Source organism: Rhinatrema bivittatum, chromosome 2 (genome assembly GCF_901001135.1).
Source record: "Rhinatrema bivittatum chromosome 2, aRhiBiv1.1, whole genome shotgun sequence".
In the NCBI taxonomy this organism is placed as follows: Eukaryota; Metazoa; Chordata; class Amphibia; order Gymnophiona; family Rhinatrematidae; genus Rhinatrema; species Rhinatrema bivittatum.
This window is the reverse complement of record NC_042616.1, coordinates 754971767-754995155: the sequence shown is the minus strand read 5'-3', so window position 1 is coordinate 754995155 and position 23389 is coordinate 754971767. Positions and strand designations below refer to the sequence as shown.

The 23389-nt window shown below is 43.6% G+C and overlaps 1 protein-coding gene across 1 annotated transcript in view; it reads left to right on the top strand.

Annotated features, from left to right (window-relative positions):
* Positions 1-23389, top strand: part of ENPP2 (ectonucleotide pyrophosphatase/phosphodiesterase 2) — a 639793-nt gene that overhangs the window by 584060 nt on the left and 32344 nt on the right.

Below are 23389 nucleotides of genomic sequence, written 5' to 3'. Positions count from 1 at the left end.
TGTTCACACACATGCTCATTTGCTGTCTCATATACTGTACATGCTCACACACATGTTCACTGGCTCAATCGCTCTCTTTTATACTCACACACAGGCCCACTGCCTTAAATAGTCCTCTCGCTCAAACATATGCTTATTGGCTTATTCGTTCTCTCTCGCTCACAGACATGCTTTGGTAACAACAACAAGCCCAACTGTATTATGCAGTGCAACAATGGAAAAACAGAAACATAATCACAACTCACAAAACATCAAGCAATAAAATCAAGAGATATGACATCATTCTTAATATTAAAACCATGAACTTAGTTTTTGGGTACTTGCCAGGTTCTTGTGGCCTGGATTGGCCACTGTTGGAAACAGGATGCTGGGCTTGATGGACCCTTGGTCTGACCCAGTATGGCATTTTCTTATGTTCTTATGTTCTTAAAAGAATGAATATATCAAAGCAGCCGACAAACATAAGGGGCCCAATATTCAAAGCACTTACAGCATTACTTAGCCAAATAAGTAGGACTTATTTGCCACAGAATAAGCACTTACATTTAGTGACTGCTGCTTAAACACATAAGTCTCTTATATGGCTAAAATGTTAGCTGCATAAGTTGTGGGTGGGCAGTGGGAAGAATGACTTAGCTGCATAACTTATGCAACTAAGTAGCAATATTTTGTCTTAGCCACATAAGTTTATCAGCTACGTTAGACAGTTACAACTGATATGGCTAAGTTCAAATATTTATGCGTATATTCAGTGACAAGGCTGTGCTGCTGAATATACTGTGTAATTTAGCCGTATAAGTTATATCCGGCCAAGTTACTTACACGGCCATCTTTCAATATTGGGCCCCTAATGATTTAAAGAGTCACACAAATGTGTTCTAATATTTCCTAAACACCAATAAAATATTTCAAACAGTAGACACATGAAATAACATCCCAAAATTTAAAATTAAAAAAAAAAAAAAAAAATTAAACAGCCTATAGCTCTCCCTACCATTAAATACCTGGCATCTTTTGATTTTCCAGAGATTGTTGTTGATTTGGGTGAAGAAGGCTACACAATCTTTTTTCTCTCTCTCTCTCCTCCACACACAGGCACACTCTTTCTCATACACATACAGGTGCTCACTCTCATGCACATATTCAGGCTCTCTTTCATAGAGAGAGTGCCTGCATGTGTGTATGAAAGAGAGAGAGAGAGCGTGCCTGCATGTGTGCATGAGATAGAGCTCATGCACACATGAGCCTCTCTTATGCACTCATGCAAGCTCTCATGCACACATGCAGATGCTCTCTCATGCACACATGCAGGCTCACTCATGCACATAGTCAGCCTCTGTCTTTCTCACACACACACACACACATCGACCCCCTACCTACCTACCTACCTCTCGGTCGACCTCCTTTGTTCTGGGCATTGGCCGAACCTGTGCTGCTCATTTACTGCCAGAGGGGGAAGTGGGAGGAAGCGGCCCAGCTACTGCCAGATGCTTCCTGTTGCTGAGGCTGTAGGCCTTTCTTTGGGCCGAGACCTCCCTCAGATCGTGCCTACACTTGCCTCAGGCTGCGACGGGTTGGACTTCGTCACGGCTCCACCAACACCTCTCTCGAGCTGTGTGGCCCTGCCGAGACCTCCCCCAGGCAACGCCGACACTTCCCTTGGGCCGCGACAGGTTGGGCTCCGTCGTGGCTCCACCAATTCCTCCCTTGGGCTGTGCAGCTGTGCCAACGCTTCCCTCAGGCCACGACGGGTTGGGCTCCATCGCGGCCCCACAACACTTCCCTCGGGCCATGTCGAGTTCCGCAGAAATCCCTCAGTATGAACTGAGATTACCACGAGACCAGGGCGACCAGCCTACCGGGGGATGCCCGATCCCCCGATAGGCCATTCCACCCCTGCTTATAGTCTAACCAATTTATTGAGGCATGAACTTTTGAGGACAGAGTTCACTTCATCAGATACATGAAGTGAAATACAGAGGTGAGTAAAATACATGGAGTTGGTGGGATACAGACCAAAATGCCTGGATGCAGATACAGCTGGCCAAGGTGAATGGGAGTAACTGCATCTATTTCACCATTGACATTTGGACCATCGAGAATGCAACGCATGCCTCTCCCTGATGGCTCACTGGTGACAGCTGGATGAGGCAGGGGCACGCAGCAGCTCTAGTGAGGATACAGTTGGGCTGTGCTGCCCACCCACGTGGTGAACCAGATCCATATCTTGGCTTATATGTTAGCAATGATAAGGAGAAGGAAGAGCTGTAGCTGGTCTAGAAACACATGACCATTTCTGGATTTTTTTTTATTACAGATGGTGGCAGAGCATGACAAGGGCAGTGGAAGATGGGGGTCATGAGGGGATCCACTGCTTTGTACACTTGGTGCACCAGGCAGGAAGGGATACCCTATGACTGGAGGCCAAGAAAGGCAGCAGCTATGTCCTGTGGGAGCTGATAGATAGGTACAGGAAAATAGTGGGGCATTTTTAGTGGAGCATGAAGAGAGTAGCAGGAAGCAGTTGGGGCACTTCTATACAGGCTTATTCAGGATGCAGGCACCAGGTAGAATTCCACCTGATACAGAAGTTAATTTAGCACAGACACCCCCTTCATGATTTGTCTGTGGATGCAGAGATCAATGTAGATCATCCCATAGATTGTCAAGATGGGTTACACATGATGCAGGAAGTACCAGTTGTGAAGCCTCTCAAGGTTGCCATGAAGGATCTGAGTTCAACAGTAGCTACAGGGGTGAGGTTAATCAGGGCCTCCAGTCTCCTGCAATTCTGCATAAAATTAGGGAAAGGAATGGGGAAGAGTGAGGGGAGCAGGATGGGGGAAGGGAAGTAAATGAGGGATGACAAGGGGATGGAATGAAAGGAGAAACTGAATAAGGGAATGTGTGGGGATGGAAAGAGTGCCAGGACAAAATAAATGAGATAGAGTGAGAGGATTTAGGGGTTGAGTGGGAAGGTGACGGAAGGAGCAGAGAGGGATAATGGGGGTGGGGGAAGAAAATGAGGAAAGTGAAGGAAGAGAGTGACTAAGGGATTGTTCAGGGTGGGGAATTGGGAGAGAGTGAGGAGATTATATACACAATCTAGTATGAGAATGAGAGGATCACAGTGGATGCAAATGGAGTGAGGAAATTGGAAGGCTTGTAGGGTGTGACTGGGAAGATTGGAAGGGGTGTATGGTGTGTGAGGTTCAGATGGGCTTTGGAAGGGCGGGAAGTGGGTGTTTGAAGGAAGTGGATCTTCCCTCTTTCCCTTGCTTGATCTCTGATCTTCTCCTTTGTGCTCCAGGATACATCTTATTCTCCTTTCTCCTTTACTCATTGCCCTTTCCTCTCTTTGTGATTCTTTCTCCTTCTGCTCCCTGATTCCCCTTATCTCCTCTCCTTCTGTGCCTCGATACCCTATTACTTTTCCCCTTCCTCCCTGAGATCACCCTTCCCTCCCCATCCCCTAGCCTATGCTATGCCCCCAATCTCTATCCCTCTTCTCTTCCCAATACTGGGCACTAAGTTCCCTTTGGTATCCAAAAGAATGAAATAAATTAACAAAACACAATAAATAATTTTATAAAATAAAATACAAATTAACATTATTTAATATGCAAATGTGCCACATGATTGTGACAGAATTGTGAAAAATCTATCATGAAATTTGCTGATTTTGCTGCAGAATCTCTTGAAAACTATGCTGAAGGAAACTGGGGGCTTTACATAATAAATATCCCAAAAGCAAAATTACAAAGTTTCCAGCAGGAACAGGGTACCAGAGTTGTTGGTACTTATAGACTATTTGAAGCTGTAACTACAAAATCAGTTCAGACCTCTCACTCAGCTGATCCTTTCTTGCTGGCCACCTTCTGTGACCTTCGATTGAAAGGAAATATTGCCCTCCAGTCCGTCTGACTTACTTTAAAGAGATCCCATGGCTAGAGCATCAGAGGCAGAACGATAGTGGGGATACAAGTTTCCAAATCAATACAATAAAATAAAGCAATGATGATCCCAGTAAGACAATAGTAATCTCAGCAAAAACAATAATAATAAGCTTAACTACAAATCACCAACCTTATAATAATGGGGGGAGAAATACAAAAAAAATTACTCTGCATAGAAAGAGCTTTACTTTTAAATAGTAGTTGTCTTTGCGTAGTCCAGAAAATACATAGCCTGATTTTGTATTAACTCTGTAAGATGATTAGTTGTTCCTAATGTCAGTCGTATTCCAAAATTATGGTTTAATGTATTCTTCAAGGACAAGCAGGATGTATAGTTCTCACAGGTTGTTGTCATCCAATAGAACCCAGCCAATAAAAATTTCTTCAAAGCTACTAGAAGCTTTTGGCATGCTCGACTGAGCATGTTTGTGCTGTTCTGCATTGTGGACATTGTATAGGGCCTCTCCAGTTCTAGTTTTTCTCTGTGAGAATGTTTTTTTTTTTTTTTTTTTTTTAATTGTTCACATGTTTTTCATCATAGGGCATCAGTGCATTCAGTGGTATTGGTTGGCTTTTTTGTAAAACTGAATAGTTAGATTTTGCCTCATTAACTTTTTGGTTAATGTCCGAGAAAGATAAGAAGGCCATCAGTATCAACATTTGCTTCAGTGCAGATGCGGTAAGTCAAGTGATAGCAGCTTGGGAATAGCCAGAAGGACAAGGGCTGTTCCTTAAATGTAGTTTATTTGCAGTGAAAACAAAAAGTACAATGCACAACTTAAGCAGGTCACCTTGGCTTCTGGTATCACACAAATAACAAAGGACAATGCAAAGCAAAAACAATCAGTTGGAGGCAGCTCACCTTGACTTCAGAAAAATCGCAAACTTAGCAGGTCTTAATAAAGTCAGTCTGAAAGCTTAAACTTAGCAGGTCTTCTCATATGGTGGGATTCTGTCTCTTCTTTGGGGCCAGCTTAACCCTTCTGGGCCCTGAAATCTTATACTTTAGTGAAGGGCTCCTCCCTTTACCCAGCAAGCACATCTTAGGGTTAGCTGCTGCTTTCTTCAGACTGGTTAGAATGACCTGGAGTTGGCTAAGATGTGCCTTCCAATTGGGGCTGTAGACCACAATGTCATCCAAGTAGGTTGCTGCATACACTTAGGGGAAGATTTTAAAAGCCCTATGCTCACCGAGCCTATTTTGCATAGGCCCAGCGACGCGAGTATGTCCTGGGGCTTGAAAAAGGGGCGGGGTGTGGGTAGTCCGGGGTGGGGAGGGGGCGTGGCCAGAGGCCTCCGTAGGGCCTCTAGGCTGGGGGATTGTGCGCCGGCACTTGGCCAGCACAACTTTAAAAAGAAAGGTATGGGGAGGGGCTTTAGGTAGGACTGGGGGGCAGGGTGGGGGGGGGAGCGGAAGGAAAGTTCCCTCTAAGGCCGCTCCGATTTCAGAGCAGCCTCGGAGGGAACAGGGAAAGCCATCAGGGCTCCCCTAGGGCTTGGCACGCGCAAGGTGCACAAGTGTGCACCCCTTGCACGCGCCGACCCCGGATTTTATAACATCTGCGCGATTGCGCACACAAATCTACGCCCGCACGTACCTCTTAAAATCCAGCCCTTAATGTGGTTGATTGCCATTGAAATGTTGCAGGGTCGCAAAAAAGGGAGTACGGTGAACTGGAAGAGTCCGCTGGATGTTGAATGCAGTCTTCTCTTTTGCCGAGAGCGTAAGATCAAGGGTAGGGATTAACTGGGCCAATCCCAGACACTTAATTAGTTAATCAACTCATGACATCAGATATGCATCAAGTTTTGATACTTCATTGAGCCTTTTAAATTCGATATAGAACCTTATGCTCCCATCTGGCTTCGGCACCAATATATTATGGGTGAGGACCAATCATTGTTAGATTCATCTATTGCCCCTGAGCTGGAGCATCTCCTTCACTTCAGTCTTGATGACGTGGTGCCTGGCCTCGGGAATCTGATAGGGTCATTGCCATACCACAACTCCAAGAGATGTAATGATGTGATGTTGCACCAGGTGGGTACAACCGGGCATGTTCGAGTAGATCTCCATGTTTTTCTGTATGCTTTAAGTTAGCTGCCTGTGTAGTGGACAGCTGCACTCTGAAGGGAACCTGGGTTTGATCCACTTCAGGTCCAACCTCAGGACTAAACTCTCCTTCCTGCACCACACCACACTCCTGTGCAACCTACTTCTTCAGGAGTTTTACATGGTAGATTTGAGTTGTCTTATGTTTATCTGGCTGAGCAATTTTGTAATCCATAAGGCCCTGTTTTCTCCAAAAGTTTGTAGGGTCCTTGCCAATGGGCTAACAACTTGCTCTTCGAAGATGGGAGGAGGACGAGGACACACTCCCTTGGCTGCAATACTCTTTGGAAAGTGGGACATTTGTAAGCTTGGTCCTGGGAACTTTGAGACCTTTCCAGACATAGGCGGGCCACCTTCCCATCCTTTTTTAGGCAATCTTGTAGTCTGAGCATGTAGACCACTTCTTCCCGGGGTTCACTTCCTCTTCCTAGGACTCACAAGCTATGTCCAAGATTCTTTTTGGTCTCCTTCCATAAAATAAATCAAATGGGGAAAATCCCATTGAGCTCTGTGGTACTTTGTGGTTTGCGAATAGCACATATGGTAGTAATGTGTCCCAATTCTTACCATCTTTGTCCACAAATTTCCTCAACATTTGTTTGAGCATCTGATTGAAGCACTCGACCAGGCCATAGGTCTGTGGGTGATACCCCAAGGTCCTCAGAGTTTTTACCTTGAGCAAGGTGCAGAGTTGTTTCATGACTTTGGAGACGAAAGGGGTACACTGATCCATCAGGATCTCCTTGTGCATGCCAGTCATGAGAAAATCTCCATTAGAGTGGTCACTATTGTCGGGTCTTCATATTCCAAAGCAACATTGCTTCAGGATATCTGGTGGCATAGTCTAGTATGATGAGAATGTACTTAATTCCTCAAGTCAGTCTTTCTAGTGGCCCCATTAGATCCCTTCACCCAAGATACACTGTGAGTCTCAATCTTAGGGAGGACCGGATGAGATAACTGTGCCTGGTCTTTTAAGGTAGTCTGAGGGAGTTTTCTGTAACAGTAGCAAAGGGACACTATTAACAACAGAACATCCCAGACCCAAACAGCAGGATCACCAGCAGCCTGCAATATAATCAGCATAAATTTGTGGAAAAAGCAAAAAGTGGTTCCCAGTTCTGGAGAACAAAAAAAACCAAACCTCAATGAAGCACTGTAGGGCCTCAGCATTCTAGAATCAAACATTTGACTATACATTTGACTATATTTCAGTTTCAACCTTGTTCCAATGTATCCGCCCCTGAGGTGACAGTTCAGTTCTCTGTAAACCGGTGCGATATGTATTCTATACAGGAACATCGGTATATAAAAATGCAAAATAAATAAATATACAATGCTGCTACTCTGATGGGTATAGCTCCTCTGGGGGAGCCTGTGTTTAAGCCAATGTATAGTTATTATATGTCCCCATGTGGTAAGAGCATGGTGCTTCTCAGTGTTTCCCACCCCAACAGTCTCTTCCTTCCAGGGAAAATTGCACTTTCAAGCCAAACCGGGGAGCAGTCTGAATGCTGTTGGAGAGACTCAAAACATATGCTTAAGAGGATCCAGTGCAGGGAGGCACATTCAAGAAACTCTAGCTCTTAATCTTCCAGTAGAAGTTTATATCTCTTTTCCTTTACTTATCTTAGTTGATTCCTTCTGTAGAAAAGTAGTGCCCCATTCACTGTCTTCTGATGTCAGGAAGGGTAGCACGAGGAGTAGCCTATTTCAACTCATCTCCAGTCCCTTGGAAGATTCTGTCCTATTCCGCTCCCAGGGTTTATTTGTACTAGCTCAAGTTCTTAATGTCTGTGTGAAGTGTTCACAGCACCAGGTCTCTGATCTTCCTCCCATTTCTTCGATGCAGTGAGTTATCTCTCTGTTTTTTTTCCCCAGCAAAAGCCCGCATCTGTTTTCCTCTTTCCCCATTGGATAGCAGTCCCTTGGTTTCCTTATAGTCCTGGGGCTCCCTATTGCTCCATCGCACTTCCTGGAGCATTTAACTTGGCTGTCCTCAGTAGGGAAAGGGGGAGGCCTTGAAGAGCAGTGAACATTTATTCCCCATTCACAGTTAGTTCTCTGCAGATTTTCTTGCTTTTAATCTCATTTATTTCAGTAAAGAGCTGCCATGGTTGGTGGATACTTTCCAAGCATGGAACTTAAAAGCAGCTTATCAATTTTAAGTTACTCAAAGTCCTTGTGCTGCTCAGACCAGGGACCCCTATTATAGGACCTTGTCATACAAGGAAAGCAAAGGATTGGGGGGAGGGGAGAGAGGGACTGCTATGAGGATTATGGTTCCCTAATTTCTTCTGAGTTTTAGCAAGATTATTGCCACTAGAGGAATTGGAGGATAAGCATGCAAAAAAACCCTTTCCCCAATCATGGACATCTTGTCTGAGGCCTGTAACCATACCAATATCTACTGCAAAGACTCTCAATGTGGTTTTAAAAGCATCATAGGTCAAATGACCATGTGTTTTCCACACTCTTATCTGCTAGTAACTCTAGAGCATCACGCATCTCTTGATACACCCTTCATCTCTTTCAGTATGTTTCACATGTGCTGAGCCATGAAAATTTGATAGGATGCTGTACAGGCATTCAGCATAACTTCCTGATAAACTTTCCTGCCAATAAGATCAAGAGTACAAGAATTCTTCCCGTGATGCACTAAAGAGTAGATTCTAGACTTCTTGGCCTTTTAACGAGTGGATTTGAGTGCAACAGACTATTGATGCACTTGATGCTTCTTGAATTCGAGAACCTTTTGGTCAGAATATATTATATACTATTACAGGTTTTAAAAAATGGCCTGCCCTGATCCCCCTGGCCTCTTGTTGCTACTTCCTGGCCTCCCTGATCCTCTCCAACCACCCCACCAATAAATCAAGGTCTTGGCATGCCCAGCTGGGCTGAGCCAAACCCAGCTGGGGCCTCCCAGGGTTTCTATAAGCTCCCCTCCTGGCCCCTGGAAATGTGCCAGGCCATGGGCATACCCTGCATCCACTTCCTTCTGTGGGGGTCTTACAGGAGGAAAGGGGCAAGAGTGATCCCCACTTGCTCTTGCTCTGTTTGTCTATTGAAAAAAATAAAAAATAGCACCAACCAGTCCTGAGATTGGCAACAAATTGATGTCAAAATGGTGCCAATCTCAGGGCAGGCCAGCACCATTTTTAAAGAGACAGCAGGGCAGTAGAAAGTGTGGATCGCTCCTGCCCCCATGTAGATTCCTGGCCCTGGATCATTTCCAGGGAGAGGGAGAGGTGACTGGATCAGAGAAACCCAGGGAGATTCGGAGTGGACTTGGATCAGCTCTGCTAGGTAGGCCCAGGCTCCAGCTTATTGACAGTTGATGTGGGGGTTAGAGGGGCTCCAGGTAGTGGCAGCAGGGGATTGGGGAGGAGGCCCCATTTCTTTTTTTTTTTTTGGGGGGGGGGGGTTTAATATTTATTTTGGTTTGTCAAATGAACAGAACTGAAATAAACATTAAAATGAACCAAAAAAACTCCTCCTCCCCAATGAAAAAATAAAATATATATTTTTTTGTCTGCTTATTACTATTGAGCAGGCAATTTGGTATGTGGCCCCTCTTCTAGTGTGCACTATGAAGATGGTGATTATACTCCGTCTTGGGCTAACTCCAGAAAAAGTCATGCTAACCCTACTATGGCTTCTTCAGTACTGGAGGGAATCCAAACATCCATGGCTCAGAGTGATTCTTTAAATTACTGGGGCCAGAATAAAACAGACTAGGACAATCCAGCTGGATGCTCCAAAGAAGAGTTTACTATTGGAGTTTGTGAATATTAAGTTGGCACCATCCATATTTCCTCACTGTAACATCCATGTTCAGTATAAAAAAAAATCCAAATTCAGGTTGATGTGGATAAGTGTAAGCTCGGGATATCCTCCCCAAAACTCTCAGGATGAGATGGGAGTCCTCTAGCTGGAATGGTTCTCCCCTTCCTAAAAGGAATTTGTTGCCAGGGGATGTGATTAGTGCAATTAGTGTAGTTGGGTTTTAAAAAGGTTTGGATAAGTTCTTGGAGTAGAAGTCCATTACCTGCTATTAATCAAGTTGACTTAGAAAATTGCCACAGCTATTACTAGCATTAGTAGAATGGGATATACTTAGCTTTTGGGTACTTGCCAGGTACTTGTAGCCTGGAGTGGCCACTGTTGGAAACAGGTTGCTGGGCTTGTTGGACCCTTGGTCTGACCCAGTATGGCAATTTCTTATGTTCTTTCTTATGTTCTTAAATGCCTGAGGTCACTGATTGTTCTTCTGAGACTCCAGTCCTCTCGGTCCTTTAACTTCCGGGGAGGAGGGATCTCCACATGTCTTTTACAAAACTCTCCCCTCTTCTCTCCAAAGGAGACCTTGATCTTAAAAGGTTGAAAGTCCCAAGATCAATAACAAGGGAACGCTCCTCTCTTTTCTCCACTCCTAGGCAGGGGTGGGCAGCAACTTCCTTCTGAAACCAAGATAAATCTACAAAAGCTGTACAAAATACAAATATACCACACTAGGGGAACCAGGAAAAAATCAGAATAAAGTACAACAATCTTTAAAAATCCAAAGCACTAAGACACATTCCAATAGCATAGGGTGTGAACCAACAAGGTGCTATCTCACTTCCTAGTCTATGTAGCCAAAAAGTGTATACCCCAAACAACAGGAACAGGGGAACAAATATCATGCTGATCTCAGACACCATGTGCTCTTGAGAAGGCAGGAGCCTACCACTGCAGTAACTTCACTGTAACAAAGTGGTCTGCTCCAGTTTCTGTTTCCTTACAGGTCATAAACTAGAACTAAATTAATTTTCCTGCACCATTTCCCACCTTCTGTAATAGTATTTTATTGCATTTCTGATCTCTTATTTCATTGTGGTGCTGCTCTGCCTGCCTTATCCCTAGATTCATCAAAATGCTATAATAACACATGATAACGCTTGTGCTAAAGAGAAAGAGAGAGAGACTATCTATAAGGCCCTCATAGTAGTCAAGTATTTATATCTCTATAGGAGGGGCATCTAATAGCTTCAGTTGAGGTGTTGGTGGTGGTTTAGGGGCCAGTTTTTCATGCAGAGTGAGACCTACAAACAGCACTGTACACCTCAGTGAAGATTTGACGTCATTTGGAGTGAGGAAAGCCTCACAAAAATGACATTTCTACTATGTTCTCTCACCTTAGCTTGATGGAATCTATAACAGGGTACCATCAAACTAGGGCGAGATAACATAGTACAAAATTTCCTTGCCACCTCCTTCCACTACCCACCTCTCCCCCTACCTTTTGCCCTTCTGCCCTCAGTCAAATCACTGTCAAGCTCTTCAACCCCATACTATTTTCAGCCAAAAAAAAAAAAATATATATATATATATATATATATATATATATATAAATATATAAATTCTATCAATGCATCTATCATTATAATCTCTCCAAGACTCACGGTTGTAAACATTATCTGTATAGTTGGGGGTCTCACAGCCTACTGCTTCATGCTCCTGTCTATCGAATCCACTGGCGTTAATTGCCTTGTTAATTGCTTAACTGTTTAATACAAATAAGCCTGTGTAACTGTTTAATGTAATTAAGCCTTGTTTAACTGTTTTAATGTTAATCGTAATTAGCTGTTTAATGTATATAAGCCGTAATTAAGCCATATTTAACTGTTTAATGTAAAAAGCCCCGGCCAATCAAGCCCCGGGCGAGTTGCCGTTATTTGTAAACCGGATTGATTTGTATCTCATACAGGAATTTCGGTATAGAAAAATTAAAAATAAATAAATAATGTCAAATCTTCACTGAGGTGTACTGTGCTGTTCGTATGTCTCACTCTGCATGAAAAACTGGCCCCTAAACCACCCCCAACACCTCACCGCGAGCTATTAGATGCCCCTCCTATAGGCATATAAATAGTTGCACACTGTGATGGCCTCCCCAGAGGCACTCTTTCTCTCTCTCTCTCTCTCTCTCTCTCCTCCACTCCACTCCACTCCTCCCTCCCCTATCCCCTCTCCCTTTGCAAGCCTAGAAATGGCCAAAATGCAATTCAAAACATTTATAGCGAATTGCGTTACAGCCATTTCATGCATATTGCACAGCTTAATGTCAGGAAAAAAGGTGTAGTTAAAACCATGCAATAGCATGCATTATGCTATTGCCCGGTGTGATATTGTTCCTCATTTTCATAACTGCCACCCAAACTCCTCCCTAATCTCGCCCCTTCCCAAAATCTGCATTTGCACCGTGCGCTAGCATTATCGCCAGCATTATGGCGTTAACACATGGGTAAACGCCAAATTGCATTTTGATTAATGACCCTGTTAGTTTGCTGTTGCGTTGATGCCCTTGCATTTGGCTTGTATCAGTTTGTGGCTGTGCTGCTCTGCTAGCCTCACATTGCTGTTACATTTCTGTCTTACCCATGTCTTCCTTTTTTTTTGTTGCTGAGGTAGCAGTGTGCCCAAATCCTTTTCCTCCTAGGATTTGCACTTCACTTATTCCTCTCTCATTCCTCCATTCACAGTATTGTATTTTTAGCCCTTTCATTGTGGATCCCAGAATATATATTGTGTCTGTGTATATTTCCTGCTTCTTCACATTCTGAGATCAGTCAGCACATGCAACTTCTACATTCCATTGTTATGAATGGATTCTGTGCTGGCTCAAGATAGCAGTAAAAATCCCTGGGAAAGCTGATGACAGGTAAGAGGTTCATGTTTTCCTCTCTCTGTCCTTCCACCATTCTCTTGGCATAATTTAATATTTTTAGCAAATGTTTAACTTCTAAATGCTTTAAGACTTTGTATTATAAGAGGCATATCTATTGATATTGATTCTGGAGCAAACTGGATTGATTGCAACTTGTGATACCTTTGAGTTAACCAACAGAGAACTTCAGGAGAACAAGGAAGATGCAGGTAATTACATACCTGTCAGGCTAAGATCCTTAAATTATTAAGGTGTGTTAAAATATTACCATCCATTAAATGCAAAATCTGGTGCTTAATGCGCATTATCGGAAACAACAACTTAAATGTTGCTGATAATGCACAAATAAATCATTGCATGCATATGCATGCAAATTAGCTCAATAATATTAAAATAGTTTACTGTGAATTGTGTTAAACCTTTCAATTTATGTTAAGCTTTAGAAGGTTAACTGCACTTCGAAGCGTAGTTAACTTTGACTTAAAGCATAGGCAGGTTAATGTGCCTGCTAATGCCTCAGCAAATGCCTCCCTGTTGCTCTCTTTAAGGGACCAATTGCAGAGTGAAATAACCTCTCCTCCCTCCTGAAGTCCAAGAACAAGAGCCTACATAGCAGAAGTCCCCCCGCCAGAATCTTCCTTCCTAAAGGTCCACCAGCCATACTAACAAGATCCCACTGGCTCTAGTTTTCAAAATGATACAGAGCCTATAACACAAGCATTACACAGCCCTAGGCAAGGAGCTTATAATATATGCTTTGTGGGAAAGGGAGATCTGATAAAAGCATTCAAATATCTAGCATATTTCAGCTAAGTGAGAGAAAAAGACATTTGAGAAGTTAGGATATTGAGTTGACTGTGGTTTGGAGAGGTGGGCGCTGTGGTGCCAAAACTTTGAGAGTAATGGATGCTTGTAATAGCCATCTGTGAAAGAAGCATGCATGTGATGGATGCAGAGGACAGTGGGAAGGGAAATGGGAAGGACCTGGATAGATATGGAAATCCATATGTCATCTACTTGGAAAAGTAGAGGGCCAAAAAGGGAGTGGGAGAGGAATAATAAACCTAGCTTGTATGGAGCAGTAGCAATGTACACTAGCATGGAATGGCCATAGGGTTTTAGTACAGTGTCGGGTGAAATGGGTGGGGAGAAGAGGGAAGATGATAGATTGCCTATAACGGACAACTGGCTTTGTCAGGCCAAAATTCTTTGAATCTGAATCTAAATTCCCCATACAACAACAAAAAGGATAAGGTGACAGTGGGTCAAACTTGTATGATTGACAGTTTGCATATCTTTCGCAGAGAGATTAGTGGTAAAGGCAAGGAAAGGAAGTCTCATGACCATAGCTAGAGCAATATAGGATGAGGTTTAACTGGAGAGACTGATTGGGTCAAAAAGTCCATATCTATCCATGCTAATGTGAATTTTTGAAACCATATTGGTCCCTTCACTTCAGTGATTTCATGTTTCAATAAAAGGTATCACAAACTGCAAAGAACCAAAATTAGGTATGGGGCATCAACTAGTTGAACATAACATATTGCTTTATTTTGGAATAAAGTATTAAGTTGTTCATTCTGATCTTTTAAATCAGAGTTGTCAAATTTTGGTCTTTGTGAAGCCAACATACATTTCTGATTTTCAGGATATTTACAATGAATGTTAATGAAATTTTATTTGTATTCAAATGTTCTAGTTTATATTTAATTTACATAATGTTGGTTATGCTAAAATCCAGATCGTGAAGACCTGACTTGGACACATCTGCTTTATTTTTTTTGTTTGATAAATTCAGAAAAGCCCGGTAATGACTGGCTTATCCTTTATGAGCTGCCCTTTGTTTCAACAGCTAAGCATTTATTTGCATGGCATCAATGAACAGTTCAAATATGAGAACAAACTGCTCAGTAGAAAACTTGTTTTTGTTTGTTTTTGTACATAGTTTGCCAGGTCCGGCCCCCAGAACTCTTCTAAAGGCAGGTCAAAGGGGATGGTTAGTATGTTTCCTCCTCTCTTCTTTATCTCCTGCAGCTTCTCTTCTCATTGACCTTTGGTTGACATTAAATTGAGTACTTAAAATAAAGCTACACAGCTAAGCAACTTCGCTGAGTGAAGAATAGCTTCTGCTCGCTATTGGTAATACTTCATCTCTATACTGTACCAAGATGCTGCTTCCTCCTCCTCTTGCAGAGGTACAAACAAATAACAACTGAGTGCCCAAAGGATCAAATCTCCAAAACTGCAAATTGATGAAGGCAAACATCCAAAGAAATGACAGGAACTAATGCGCAATGCTGGATAATAAATCTGGCAGTGGGTCCTGAGGTGCTAAAGGGAATGTGCTGCTTTTGATCTCTATTTGTTTCGGTAGTTGCATGACTCAGATGCTTGCCCCAGCCTTCTTTTCTCTTTAAGAAACTTTACCTGCTTGGAATAACAGCTTTTTTGGAGCTGCCTCTCTATTTTATCATAAGATTGCTTCTAATAATTTCAGATAGTGATATTGTATATTTGTTCATGGCTATTCCATTTCATCATTTCTTTTTCTAGGACCCATATCTGGTGCAAGGGTTAGGATCTGCTTTATAAGTTTATGTAGACTTTGATTTATAAATGGGGTTTGATAATGAACATAATATCTGGAATAGGACTGAAATGCAAAATTTTGTATAGTTGTACAACATTTTGTTAGATTTTTCACCCTTTTTTGTATTAAGTTTTTTTCATTGACTATTGATTTCAGGTTTGATAAATTAATTTCTAGATACTGCATTCAGTATATATTTGCCCATTATTTCTAAAAGCTGAGTTACATATATGTGTGTGCGTGTGTGTGTGTGTGTGTGTATATATTTCTTCCAGGACAAGCAGGATGGTAGTCCTCACATGTGGGTGACATCACTGGACGGAGCCCTATCACAGAAAACTTTTCTATCAAAGTTTCTAGAACTTTTGACCGGCACATTGAGCATGCCATAATCCCTATAGCCACAGGGATCTCCCTTCAGACTCTTTTTTTCCACGCTGCAGTTTGCCTTGCAGTTAGGAGCTCTGTGAGAATTCTCTCACACAATTTTCCTCACGGAAAAAACTTGAAGATTACTTCATTAAAAAGTTCCCTCATAGGGGTCTCCCATCGCGATATTGTTTTTCATCGCTCGGTGAGTAAAGTTCACTGTCCCAGGTTGGTTCCTGCCCCTACCTTTTTCGGTGTCCACAGGCCATCGACTGTTTTTGGGCCTCAACTCTGCCATCATGGCAACAGGTTTCCGAAAATGTCCGGAATGCCCCCATACCATGTCAATTACCGACCCACATGATGTCTGTGTGCTGTGCCTCGGCTCATCACACAACGTTTCTCATTGCCCAAGTTGTGCACAGATGACTCCAAAGGGTAGGCGGGCTCGCCTCGACAAGATGGAGACCCTGTTTAAAATCAAGCTGACTCCATCGATGTCCACCCAATTGTCACCAGCAGGATCATCGAAGAAATTAGTCATCAAACCTCGCCGGGAGCACCAGGGCAGCGGTGACCATCCGTTACCGACTCTGTCTAAGGTATCTGTATCATCTTCCTGGAGAAAGACCGAACCGAGCACCGAGGGAAGCACCGGCACAGACGTGAGTCTACTCCCGGTGCCGGCACCAACACTGCATCGGCCTCGATGGCTATTGAGCCGCTTGCGAAGAGGACACAGGTAGAGAAGCCTTTAACACCCTCTCCACCTGAAAAACCAAGGTGATCCCCACCGATATCGGTGCCGGGTACTGAGCCCCCACAAGTCCCTGTGGAGGTGTCAGTAGTACCTAGCCTGCCTCCCCCTGTAGCTGCGATATCTGTACCAGCTTTCAGGGAGGAACTGGATGGTTTCATCCACCAGGCAGTGCTCAATGCTCTCCGAGACTTACAGCCATCGATGCCGGCCCCCATACCGACACCAGAGCCATCAATATTTACACCGTTGCTAACCAGACTGGATGCACTCATCGGTGCTCTTCCGACACAGCCCGGGCCACCAATGCCAAAGCAACCCGCAAAGTCTCTGAAAGTCCCGATTCCCATTCCGGGATCCTCAGAGGACGAAGGCACGGATTCCAGACCCCTTTCAACACCAATTCCGGAACCGATGCCTGTTCCATCAGGGCTCTCGGGACTGAGAGGCTCACGTTTCCCCTCGATGCCTTCGGTGCCACTGAAACCTACATCGGTGCCACCGCATCTTCCATCAAGGCCATCGAAGGATCCATCGGTGCCAACACGTCCAACAGTACCAACCTTCTTCCCTCCCTCTGGATCGCGACTAGAGACATTTTCTGACACATGGGAAGATGTTGACACCGACACATCCACGGAGGACATCTTATCAGAACCATCTCCTCCAGAAGAAAGGAGAAAATCTCCCCCAGAAGATCTCTCCTTTGCTAATTTTGTAAGGGAGATGTCAGAGACAATCGCGTTTGACCTGATTACAGAGGAGGACACGCCACAAAACATTGGAAGTTCTTCAATTTGTTGATGCTCCAAAAGAAGGTATAGCTTCTTTTGGAACATCACGAAGTGCTAGTGGATCTCCAGCATCATCTCTGGGAGCATCCTTGTACTGTCCAGCAAGTGAATAAGAGGACAGATGCAACTTATCTGGTCCAACATATTCCTGGTTTCCAAAAGCCACAACTACCCCATCAATCGGTGGTGGTTGAGTCTGCACAGAAGTAGGCCAGAAGACTGTGTCCTCACTCTTCAATACCTCCTGGAAAAGACCAAAAATTCCTTGATATTTCGGGTCGCAAGATGTTTCAGGGCTCTGTGCTAGTGTCATGCATAGTTGCATACCAACTTTACATGACACAGAATCAAAGGAATCTCTGGAATCAGGTTCAGGGAAATAGCTGACTCTCTTCCCCAACAACAGCAAGATAGTCTCAATGCCATACTACAGAAAGGCCTTGAGGCTGGGAAACATGAGGTTCATGCTGCTTACAACTTTGAAACAGCTTCTCGCTTGTCAGGAACAGGAATCAGCACCATGAGGTGGGATTGGCTGAAAGCATCTGTCTTGAGACCTGAAGTCCAAGACAAACTTGCTGATTTGCCATGTACCAGTGAAAACCTATTTGGAGACAAGATACAAGACGCAGTGGCTCAACTAAAAGACCACAATGAGACCTTTCAGCAATTATCTACAGTTACTGCCGAGGCCCCTTCCTCTGCAAGGAGATCCACCAGAAGGGACCCTAGAAAACCATTTTATCGCCCATGCGGATACTAACCACCTACATCTCGCGTGAGGCCAACGAGGCCGTCTCAGAGAGCACATCCTCGACAGCCCAAGACGTCCAGGCCTCAGCCGCCACTACAAACAGGCCAAGCCTCTAGATTTTGAGATCTATCCAGAAAACAAGAGCCGCTCCACAAATCCAGATGCAGATTTGCCAGTAGGAGGTTGAATTTACCACTTTATAACCAACTGGCTGAACATTACCACAGACAAATGGGTTATATCCATAATAACCCAGGGATACCATCTAAACTTCCTCATGGTACCCCTGGACTCACCACCCAATCCTCTGTGGATGCAAAAAGATCACACAAGTCTTCTAGAGTCAGAACTTTCCACTCTTCTGGGAGCCATGGCTGTGGAACCTGTTCCCCGGGCACAGCAGGGCAGAGGGTTCTACTCCTGCTATTTTCTCATTCCAAAGAAATCAGGCGGCCTCCGTCCCGTCTTAGACCTCTGCCATCTCAACAAATTTCTACAAAAGGAAAAATTCAGGATGGTGTCTTTGGGTACCATGGTTCCCCTTCTACAAAAAGGAGATTGGCTCTGTTCTCTGGATCTTCAAGATGCTTACGCTCACAGTCCAATATTCCCACATCATAAGAACATAAGAACATAAGAAAATGCCATACTGGGTCAGACCAAGGGTCCATCAAGCCCAGCATCCTGTTTCCAACAGTGGCCAATCCAGGCCACAAGAACCTGGCAAGTACCCAAAAACTAAGTCTATTCCATGTAACCATTGCTAATGGCAGTGGCTATTCTCTAAGTGAACTTAATAGCAGGTAATGGACTTCTCCTCCAAGAACTTATCCAATCCTTTTTTAAACACAGCTATACTAACTGCACGAACCACATTCTCTGGCAACAAATTCCAGAGTTTAATTGTGCGTTGAGTAAAAAAGAACTTTCTCTGATTAGTTTTAAATGTGCCCCATGCTAACTTCATGGAGTGCCCCCTAGTCTTTCTACTATCCGAAAGAGTAAATAACCGATTCACATCTACCCGTTCTAGACCTCTCATGATTTTAAACACCTCTATCATATCCCCCCTCAGTCGTCTCTTCTCGAAGCTGAAAAGTCCTAACCTCTTTAGTCTTTCCTCATAGGGGAGTTGTTCCATTCCCTTTATCATTTTGGTAGCCCTTCTCTGTACCTTCTCCATCGCAATTATATCTTTTTTGAGATGGGGCGACCAGAATTGTACACAGTATTCAAGGTGCGGTCTCACCATGGAGCGATACAGAGGCATTATGACATTTTCCGTTTTATTCATCATTCCTTTTCTAATAATCCCCAACATTCTGTTTGCTTTTTTGACTGCCGCAGCACACTGCACCGACGATTTCAATGTGTTATCCACTATGACACCTAGATCTCTTTCTTGGGTTGTAGCACCTAATATGGAACCCAACATTGTGTAATTATAGCATGGGTTATTTTTCCCTATATGCATCACCTTGCACTTATCCACATTAAATTTCATCTGCCATTTGGATGCCCAATTTTCCAGTCTCACAAGGTCTTCCTGCAATTTATCACAATCTGCTTGTGATTTAACTACTCTGAACAATTTTGTGTCATCTGCAAATTTGATTATCTCACTCGTCGTATTTCTTTCCAGATCATTTATAAACATATTGAACAGTAAGGGTCCCAATACAGATCCCTGAGGCACTCCACTGTCCACTCCCTTCCACTGAGAAAATTGCCCATTTAATCCTACTCTCTGTTTCCTGTCTTTTAGCCAGTTTGCAATCCACGAAAGGACATCGCTACCTATCCCATGACTTTTTACTTTTCCTAGAAGCCTCTCATGAGGAACTTTGTCAAACGCCTTCTGAAAATCCAAGTATACTATATCTACCAGTTCACCTTTATCCACATGTTTATTAACGCCTTCAAAAAAGTGAAGCAGATTTGTGAGGCAAGACTTGCCCTGGGTAAAGCCATGCTGACTTTGTTCCATTAAACCATGTCTTTCTATATGTTCTGTGATTTTGATGTTTAGAACACTTTCCACTATTTTTCCTGGCACTGAAGTCAGGCTAAACGGTCTGTAGTTTCCCGGATCGCCCCTGGAGCCCTTTTTAAATATTGGGGTTACATTTGCTATCCTCCAGTCTTCAGGTACAATGGATGATTTTAATGATAAGTTACAAATTTTTACTAATAGGTCTGAAATTTCATTTTTTAGTTCCTTCAGAACTCTGGGGTGTATACCATCCGGTCCAGGTGATTTACTACTCTTCAGTTTGTCAATCAGGCCTACCACATCTTCTAGGTTCACCGTGATTTGATTCAGTCCATCTGAATCATTACCCATGAAAACCTTCTCCATTACGGGTACCTCCCCAACATCCTCTTCAGTAAACACCGAAGCAAAGAAATCATTTAATCTTTCCGCGATGGCCTTATCTTCTCTAAGTGCCCCTTTAACCCCTCGATCATCTAACGGTCCAACTGACTCCCTCACAGGCTTTCTGCTTCGGATATATTTTAAAAAGTTTTTACTGTGAGTTTTTGCCTCTACAGCCAACTTCTTTTCAAATTCTCTCTTAGCCTGTCTTATCAATGTCTTACATTTAACTTGCCAATGTTTATGCTTTATCCTATTTTCTTCTGTTGGATCCTTCTTCCAATTTTTGAATGAAGATCTTTTGGCTAAAATAGCTTCTTTCACCTCCCCTTTTAACCATGCCGGTAATCGTTTTGCCTTCTTTCCACCTTTCTTAATGTGTGGAATACATCTGGACTGTGCTTCTAGAATGGTATTTTTTAACAATGACCATGCCTCTTGGACATTTTTTACTTTTTTAGCTGCTCCTTTCAGTTTTTTTTCTAACAATTTTTCTCATTTTATCAAAGTTTCCCTTTTGAAAGCTTAGCACGAGAGCCTTGGATTTGCACACTGATCCTTTTCCAGTCATTAAATCAAATTTGATCATATTATGATCACTATTGCCAAGCGGCCCCACCACCGTTACCTCTCTCACCAAGTCCTGTGCTCCACTGAGAATTAGATCTAAAATTGCTCCCTCTCTCGTCGGTTCCTGAACCAATTGCTCCATAAAGCTATCATTTATTCCATCCAGGAACGTTATCTCTCTAGCGTGACCCGATGATACATTTACCCAGTCTATATTGGGGTAATTGAAGTCTCCCATTATTACTGCACTACCAATTTGGTTAGCTTCCCTAATTTCTCTTAGCATTTCACTGTCCATCTCACCATCTTGACCAGGTGGACGGTAGTATACCCCTATCACTGTAGTCTTCCCTGACACACAAGGGATTTCTACCCATAAAGATTCAATTTTGTATTTAGTCTCATGCAGGATGTTTATCCTGTTGGACTCTATGCCATCCCGGACATAAAGCGCCACACCTCCTCCCGACTGCTCCTCTCTGTCATTGCGATATAATTTGTACCCCGGTATAGCACTGTCCCATTGGTTATCCTCTTTCCACCATGTCTCTGAGATGCCAATTAAGTCTATGTCATTTACTGCTATACATTCTAATTCTCCCATCTTACTTCTTAGACTTCTGGCATTAGCATACAAACATTTCAAAGTTTGTTTTTTGTTTGTATTTTTATTCTGCTTTTTAATTGATAGGGATAAGTTAGAATTTTTTAGCTCAGGTGAGTTTTTAGTTACAGGCACTTGGACTACTTTTCTAATTATTGGAACCTCACTGTTGGGATGCCCTAATTCTAATGCATCATTAGTATCCTTTAGAGATACCTCTCTCCGAACCATGCGCTGCTGAGCGACTGTCGGCTTTCCCCTTTGTTCTAGTTTAAAAGCTGCTCTATCTCCTTTTTAAAGGTTAGCGCCAACAGTCTGGTTCCACCCTGGTTAAGGTGGAGCCCATCCCTTCGGAAGAGACTCCCCCTTCCCCAAAAGGTTCCCCAGTTCCTAACAAAACTGAATCCCTCTTCCTTGCACCATCGTCTCATCCACGCATTGAGACTCCGGAGCTCTGCCTGCCTCTGGTGACCTGCGCGTGGAACAGGGAGCATTTCAGAGTATGCTACCCTGGAGGTTCTGGATTTAATCTTTCTACCTAAGAGCCTAAATTTGGCTTCCAGAACCTCCCTCCCACATTTTCCTATGTCGTTGGTGCCCACGTGTACCACGACAGCCGGCTCCTCTCCAGCACTGTCTAAAATCCTATCTAGGTGATGCGTGAGGTCCGCCACCTTCGCACCAGGTAGGCATGTTACCAGGCGATCCTCACGCCCACCAGCCACCCAGCTATCTACATTCCTAATAATCGAATCACCAACTATGACGGCCGACCTAACCCTTCCCTCCTGGGCAGTAGGCCTTGGGGAGATATCCTCAGTGCGAAAGGACAATGCATCACCTAGAGAGCAGGCCCTTGCTACAGGATCCTTTCCTGCTACACCTGGTTGGTGCTCTCCCATTATGAGACCTTCTTCCTCCAAGGCAGCACCAGGGCTGCCAGTCTGAAGTTGGGACTTGACTACTATGTCCCTGAAGGTCTCATCTATATACCTCTCTGTCTGCCTCAGCTCCTCCAGGTCTGCCACTCTAGCCTCCAGAGATCGGACTCGTTCTCTGAGAGCCAGGAGCTCTTTGCATCGCATGCACATGTACAACTTCTCACCGGTGGGTAAAAAATCATACATGTGACACTCGATGCAAAGACTGGGAAGCCCCCCTCTTGCTGCTGGACTGCTGCCTTCATCTCAATTTTGATCAGTTCCTAGTTAAGTTTTTAGGTTGCTATGGGAGTAGGAATGTGTCTAACTTCCTTTAAATGTATTAGTGAATTCACTATGTGTCTGGTAGTGGCCTACCGGGGTCTGATCGAATTCTCAATAAAGTTTTTGTTGATGGGTTTTTTTTTGTAAAAGTGGCACCTGCCTATAAATTAAGGGATGAGCTAGGGGTGGGTGGGCCGAGGGGTGGGAGGGTTGGGAAATACAAACAGTCTAACTTCAGTTAGTCAGCCTGAGTGACTCACTGCTCCCTTGATTAACAAATGTTGGTCCCTATTCAAACCCAATCACACTACCTCAACACATTTCCAAGGTGAGTAACTGAGCTGAACTATTCAACTTTTTTACTTTGGTATATACTGCTCCTAGCTTATTTCTAGCTTCTGGCTACTTTTTTGTGGGGGGGGGGGGGGGGGGTTGTGTTTTGTTTTGTTTTCAATACAATGCACTCAGTTAGTATTAAAAACAAACAGTCAGCTCTTTAAAAGTCTGGAGAACACTCAGTTCTGCAGACTTTTAAAAATAAACACACTATCTACTGCTACCTTATTGACTGACTAAAAATACAAACAG